The following is a 7,104-nucleotide window of genomic DNA, read 5'->3' on the forward strand; positions in this document are numbered from 1 at the left end:
CTCCGGCGCCGCGCGCCTCTGGCGACCTCGCGCGCCGCCACCTCACCGGCCTCCGCCGCCGTCCCCTGCCGGCGCCGCCCTGGTTTCCAACTCCGGCAATGTCCTCCCCATCTCCGACCACCGCGAGGACGCAAACTCCGGCGAGATCTCGGTGCACTTTGGATCTAGTGCTACAGTAAACCCTAGATCCCGAGGTCCATTTTCGTCACTAAGTCCTTTTCCGTTCATATTTTTTAGCCTTGTTCATCGCATCATAACTCCCCATCCGTAGCTCCGTTTCGTGCGTGCAATATATCAAATTGTTCGACTGGATGTGCTATTCATTTCATCCCATTGCACCATGCTTGTTTGAGTCCATCTTGATGCCCTAAATGTTGTTGCAAGAATGCTATAAAATGTTAGTTTCTATTTCTTAACAGATTATGGACATTTGTCATTTTTGCCATGTTTAATGTGTGCCTCCTATGAACTTCAGCCCTACATGTGTTTTGGGCTATGCCATGCCATCTTTACAGGGGTGTATGCCATGTATTTTTGTGATAAATGTGGTGACTATCACAAGCATGCAAATTATCTCTCGTGATGTTGCTGATTTCAGGGACTTAGAATTCTTCCAAGTCATTTCCCTGATGTTATTTTATGCCATGTATTCATGTTGCTACTGAGTGATCCATGCCTATTTTGAGCATGTTCAGTAAGATGTTTTGAGATATTGTTATGTTCTATCCATCTATGTCTTTGTTTGCAATTATGGAGTACCATAGCATGACTCAATCTTGCTCTACTTTTGCTATAAAATGTTCCTGGCAGATTGTTTACGTGTTAATCAATTTTGCCAAGGTTGTTGTAGTTGATCCATGCATGCTATGAGATTGTTCTTGCCATGGTTAGCTTATTGATCATGTCTTCTTGCTAGGTGTATGCTTAGTTTGCCATGCAATGCCTTGTGGTGAGTGCATCGAGCTCGCAAACATGCCTACGTAACTCTGTTTTATGCCATGTCCAGTTTTCTGCTAAGTCTGAATCTGTTAACGAAACTTGCTATGTTTACATGGTTGCCATCATATCTTCTTACCCTTTTTGGCTTATGGTCAGTAAGGGACTTTTGTTATATGCTTTGAGTAGTTGCATGCAATGCCTTCCTTTGCCATGATATGTTCCTGTAGCATGTTGTTATCTTGCTCCAAACATTGCTTCCTGGTGTTAATTCCTGGCATGTTGTTATTTTCACTAAGTCTGTGAACCTGATATCTTTTGCACTTTTGCCATACTTGTTTGAACCTACTATTGTGTGAATTAGCCGTAACTCAGTGTTCATCTTTTGTCAAGCATCTTGAGTGGATCACTGTCATGTGTTTTTGAAAGTGCAACTATCCCTGGGTGGTTTTGGTAATTCCTAACAACATATAGCTCATTGAGCTAACATTATTCCAAGATTAATATTTCGGGAAAAGCTCAATGAATGGCATGGCATGGATGAGGAAAGTGGATCCCTCAAAGTTCTAAGGACAAAAAGTTTGGCTCAAGCTTCAAGATCAGGACTCTACATTTTATATTTTAGTGATCCAAGATCACATTGAGTCTATAGGAAAAGTTAATACTATCAAGGAGGGATGAGGTGTTGCTTAATGGCTTGCTTGCTCAAAATGCTTAGTGATATGCTCCAAAACCCTCAACTACCTTCCCACATCCACATATGACCTAAACCAAAAGTCAAACTCGGCCCCACCGATTCTTTCTATCCGGCGCCACCAAGTTTCAAATGTCATAGCCACTGCCACAAACCCTAGGCAAATCAGTCTCACCGATAGGGATCTCGGTCTCACCGAGATGGGATTGTAATCTCTCTGTTTCCCTTCGTAACGTTTCGGTCTTACAGAGATGAGTGATCGGTCCCACTGAGATTGCAATGTAAACTCTCTGTTTCCCTTTTGTAACATTATGGTCTCACCGAGATGAGCGAATCGGTCCCACTGAGTTTATCTGACAAACTCTCTGGTTAGCTTATTACCAAAATCGGTCCCACCGAGTTTGTGTAATCGGTCACACCAAGATTATGTTATGCCCTAACCCTAACCATATTGGTCCTACCGAGTTGCATCTCAGTCCCACCGAAAATCGTAACGGTCACTAGGTTTGCTGAATCAGTCCGACCGAGTTTAACCATTCGGTCCCACCGAGTTTGGCAAATTGTGTGTAATGGTTAGATTTTGTGTGGAGGCTATATATACCCCTCCACCCACTCTTCATTCATGGAGAGAGCCATCAGAACATACCTACACTTCCATTACACATTTTCTGAGAGAGAACCACCTACACTTGTGTTGAGGTCAAGATATTCCATTCCAACCATATGAATCTTGATCTCTAGCCTTCCCCAAGTTGCTTTCCACTCAAATCTTCTTTCCACAAAATCCAAATCCCGTGAGAGAGAGTTGAGTGTTGGGAGACTATCATTTGAAGCACAAGAGCAAGGAGTTCATCATCAACACACCATTTGTTACTTCTTGGAGAGTGGTGTCTCCTAGATTGGCTAGGTTTCACTTGGGAGCCTCCGACAAGATTGTGGAGTTGGACCAAGGAGTTTGTAAGGGCAAGGAGATCGCCTACTTCATGAAGATCTACCGCTAGTGAGGCAAGTCCTTCGTGGGCGATGACCATGATGGAATAGACAAGGTTGCTTCTTCGTGGACCCTTTGTGGGTGGATCCCTTCATGCACTCGCGCAACCGTTACCCTCCGTGGGTTAAAGTCTCCATCAACGTGGATGTACGATAGCACCACCTATTGGAACCACGACAAAACATCCGTGTCTCTAATTGTGTTTGAATCCTCCAAACCCTTCCCTTTACATTCTTGCAAGTTGCATGCTTTACTTTCCACTGCTCATATACTCTTTTGCATGCTTACTTGAATTGTGTGGAGATTGCTTGACTTGTGCTAAGATAGCTAAAATCTGCCAAAAACTAAAATTGGGAAAAGGCTAGATTTTTATTTGGTCAAGTAGTCTAATCACCCCACCCCCCATCTAGACATACTTTCGCTCCTACAAGTGGTATCAGAGCTTTGGTCTCCATTTGCTTTGATTTCCATAGCTTTTGGTGGTCATAGCCTTGGTCTCACAACCTAGGAGAGTATGGCGTCTAGCGAGGGAAATTATCACCGTAGAGGTCCTTACTTTGATGGCACTAATTTTGCTAGTTGGAAGCATAAGATGAAAATGCATATTCTTGGACATAACCCCGTCGTTTGGGCTATTGTGTGTATTGGCTTGCAAGGTGAATTCTTTGATGGGAAAGAACCGAATCGTGAAGCTACCGTGGAAGAGTTGAAGATGTTGCAATACAACGCTCAAGCTTGTGATATCCTCTTCAACGGATTGTGCCCCAAAGAATTCAACAAAATCAGCCGTCTTGAGAATGCAAAGGAAATTTGGGATACTTTGATTGATATGCACGAAGGTACCGACTCCGTCAAGGAATCCAAACTGGATGTGCTTCAAAGTCAACTTGACAAGTTCAAAATGAAGGATGGTGAAGGTGTCGCTGAAATGTACTCTAGGCTTGCTCTTATCACAAATGAGATTACCGGCTTAGGGAGTGAAGAGATGACCGATAGATTCATCATCAAGAAGATCCTAAGAGCCTTGGATGGAAAATATGATACCGTGTGCACATTGATCCAAATGATGCCCAATTACAAAGATCTCAAGCCAACGGAAGTCATCGGAAGAATTGTTGCTCATGAGATGTCACTCAAGGATAAATAGGAACTTCACAACAAATCAAGTGGTGCTTACAAAGCCTCATGTGAAGCCCCCACATCATCAAGTGAGAAACAAACCTTCAATTAAGAATTGAGCTTAATGGTGAAGAACTTCAACAATTTCTACAAGATTAGAAGCAAAGAGAGAAGCTCCAAGTCAAGGTCCTACAATGACAAAAGATCCTCTAGTCGAGAGCGAAACTGCTACAATTGTGGAAGGCCCGGACACTATTCCAATGAGTGTACGCCCCCCTACAAGAGAAGAGAAGATTCTCCCAAGAGAAGAAGTAGAAGAGAAGAATCACCATCTAGAGAAAGAAGGAGTAGAGATGATCGTTATGAACGAAGACCCTCACGGAGAAGCAAGGATTCGGAAGGAAAGGACAAGTCATCAAGGAGCTACACAAAACGAAGACATCAAGCTCATGTTGGTGAATGGGTATCCGGCTCTGGCTCCGACAACCACTTCGAGAGAAGCTATCACTCCGACTTCGAATATACTCAAGATGAAGGTGTTGCCGGTCTAGCACTTGTAACAACCAACTCCTATGACATATTTGACTCACCAAATGAAGGAGTTGGAACATGCTTCATGGCTAAAGGCCCAAAGGTATCACACCCCGAGTATGTTGATTTCATTAGTGATGAAGATGACTTGTTAGGTGATGATGATTTACTTGTTGACAACTCTAGTGATGAATACTATGATGAAACATCAATTAATCATGCTAATCAAGATAAAACAAATCACAATGATAAGGAGAAGATTGAGTCTCTAACTAAAGAACTAAACACTCTTAAGTTAGCTCATGAAACTATCTTAGGAGATCATCGAGAACTTTTAAGGACTCATGAGAAATTACGCTTTGAAAAGCTCAACCTTGAGCAAGAGCATGAGTTCTTAAAAGCAATCAATGATGATCTTCGTAAGAAAAGTTCTTCTTACATTGCCAAGCGTTTACTCTTATCCACTTACATGCCTCAAGTCAAGTCTAGTAACAAGAACAAGAAAGATTCTTCCTCTAGTAGTAACAACAATCATGCTAAATCCAATATTGTTGCTTCTAGTAGTTCTCTTGATTCCACTAATGATTCTCTTAGCCAAGTTACACTTGAGCAAGAAAATAGCGTATTGAAGGGAATTATAGAGAAAGGTGTTTATAAGAGCCTTGCCGGAAGTAAGCAATTCAAGGAAATTGTACGCAAGCAAGGAAGGCACTGGAAGAATCAAGGTGTTGGTTTTGAACGAAAGTTCAATGCCAATGGAGTTGAGTGGGAAGAAGATCAATACCCCAAGATGAAGTTTGTTCCTCAACAAGAGAAGTATGATCCTACTTCTCTCAAAGGGACACAAGCTCAAGATGATCTTCCACCACAAGACCACAAGCAAAAAGGCAAGGACAAGCTTCAAGAGGAAATTGATGCATTTGAAGAAGCTCCTAAGGCCTTGGTCAAGTGGGTTCCCAAGACTACTTCAAGTTACACTTCATCAAGTACAACTACAACATCGAGGATTCCCATCAAGATGGTGTGGATTCCGAAGAAGAAGAACTAGAGAGTTCTTGAGGGTGACTCCGCCAACATACTTCACTCTTATCATCTTGGCAAGAACAAGTGCAATCAACTTCCACATCTTGCACTAGTTCAAGGAATCACAAACCCTCTTGTTGGTAAGACAAGGGACAAGGTAACCTAAAAGCTTTCATAGACATCATCTTGTGTGTGCATCACTTTATGTCTATGGATATCCTTGTTTGTTCCTTGTGGGACTAACCCGTGTAGGTATTGAAAGTGCAACTCACTCCAATGGATAGCTCCAAATGATCTACATCAACATTGAGCATCCACATCTTCAACATCTACATGAAGTCATCATCGACAAAACCCAAGGTTAGTTCATCCCTCTTAGGGGAGATCTCACATCTAGGGGGAGCTTTACTCTAAGAGTTGAGCTAAAGCAACTCTAATGGTGTGAACACAACAAATGCTTTATGTAAAAGTGGTAACCCCATTTGTGCTTAAACGATGAGTATGACCTATGATCAAATGTTCTCATTTGACTCCTAAGTCAATATACTCATATATAGATGACCTAGTCATCGCGAATTGTTTGATAGATGCTAGAATTGGTTGTGCATGCTTTGCCACATATTTCAATTGCCATTTTATTGTGTGAGCATGTTGATTGCATATTTTACTCATTCGAGGACATCCACTTGTTGTTTTGATTGATTGGTTTTCTTTTCTTTTGCCAAGTGGATGGACAAGAATGCCTAAGAACCCTCTCTAGCTATCTATGCTTTTCTCGTCTCAAACTCTATTCATGCTACATCACAAATTTGATCAAGTCAGATTCGAACCACTCTGTGTGAGGAGCACTCGGAGTCCCCGATTCGTCTTAGACTTAAACTTCCAAAACTTCTTTGTGCTTCTCGGTCTGACCGATTCCTCCATTTCGGTCATACCGAGATCACTAAGTCGATCTAGGTTTTCAATCTCGGTGCAGCCGATTTGAACCTTTCGGTCACATCGAGTTTCAGTAACTGCTTGTAGTTATGAATCTCGGTGCCACCGAGTTGTTCCACTCGGTCACACTGACAGGGTCGGGCTATATATACTCACTGGCAAAATTTTGGAAATTTCTCCAAAACCCCTTCGCCCGCGCATAGCTCGCTCTGCCTCCAGGGTCTCCGGATCGTCTTCCTCGTCGCCAGCCGCCTCCTATCGCTGGTCTCCGCCACCGTCAATGGAATTCTTCCCCGCCTTTGCCGCCGTAGCGAGTTCATCACCGAACTAGGGTATGGACTCGATCACAGTGCTATCCCCGTCCGATTCCTAGCACATTGTGTTCATTATGATTCTTACCACGATTGAAACGCTTCTATCCAGTCAAAACACTCCTTAGATTAGAGTTGAATTGAAAATTTAGGGTTAGGTTTCCGCCGAAACCATCTCAGACCAACCGAGTTGTGGAACTCGGTACCACCAATTCGGCTCAGGCCATTTTACATGTAATTTTCGGTCTAACCGAGAATTGCAAATCGGTGTGACCGAGTTCAGGACTTTGTGAAACCCTAGCAGTCTCGGTGCCACCGAACTGTGACTAGGTCTGACCGAGTTCACTAGTTTAGATTCCAACAGCTGCTTCGGTATCACCGAGTTTACAAATCGGTTGATCCGAAATGCTTTCTGTGGAAAACTAAAACTAAGTTTTTGACTCATTCTTTTGCAAAAACCTCTGCATTTTGTGATGCTCATCCACTCTATCTCATCTATATCTATTCACAGGGTCTGCTGTCAGTGTTTGCAATATGTCTGATCAGATTGACAGCCAGAACAG

Source organism: Triticum dicoccoides, chromosome 7A, assembly GCF_002162155.2.
Source record: "Triticum dicoccoides isolate Atlit2015 ecotype Zavitan chromosome 7A, WEW_v2.0, whole genome shotgun sequence".
NCBI lineage: Eukaryota > Viridiplantae > Streptophyta > Magnoliopsida > Poales > Poaceae > Triticum > Triticum dicoccoides.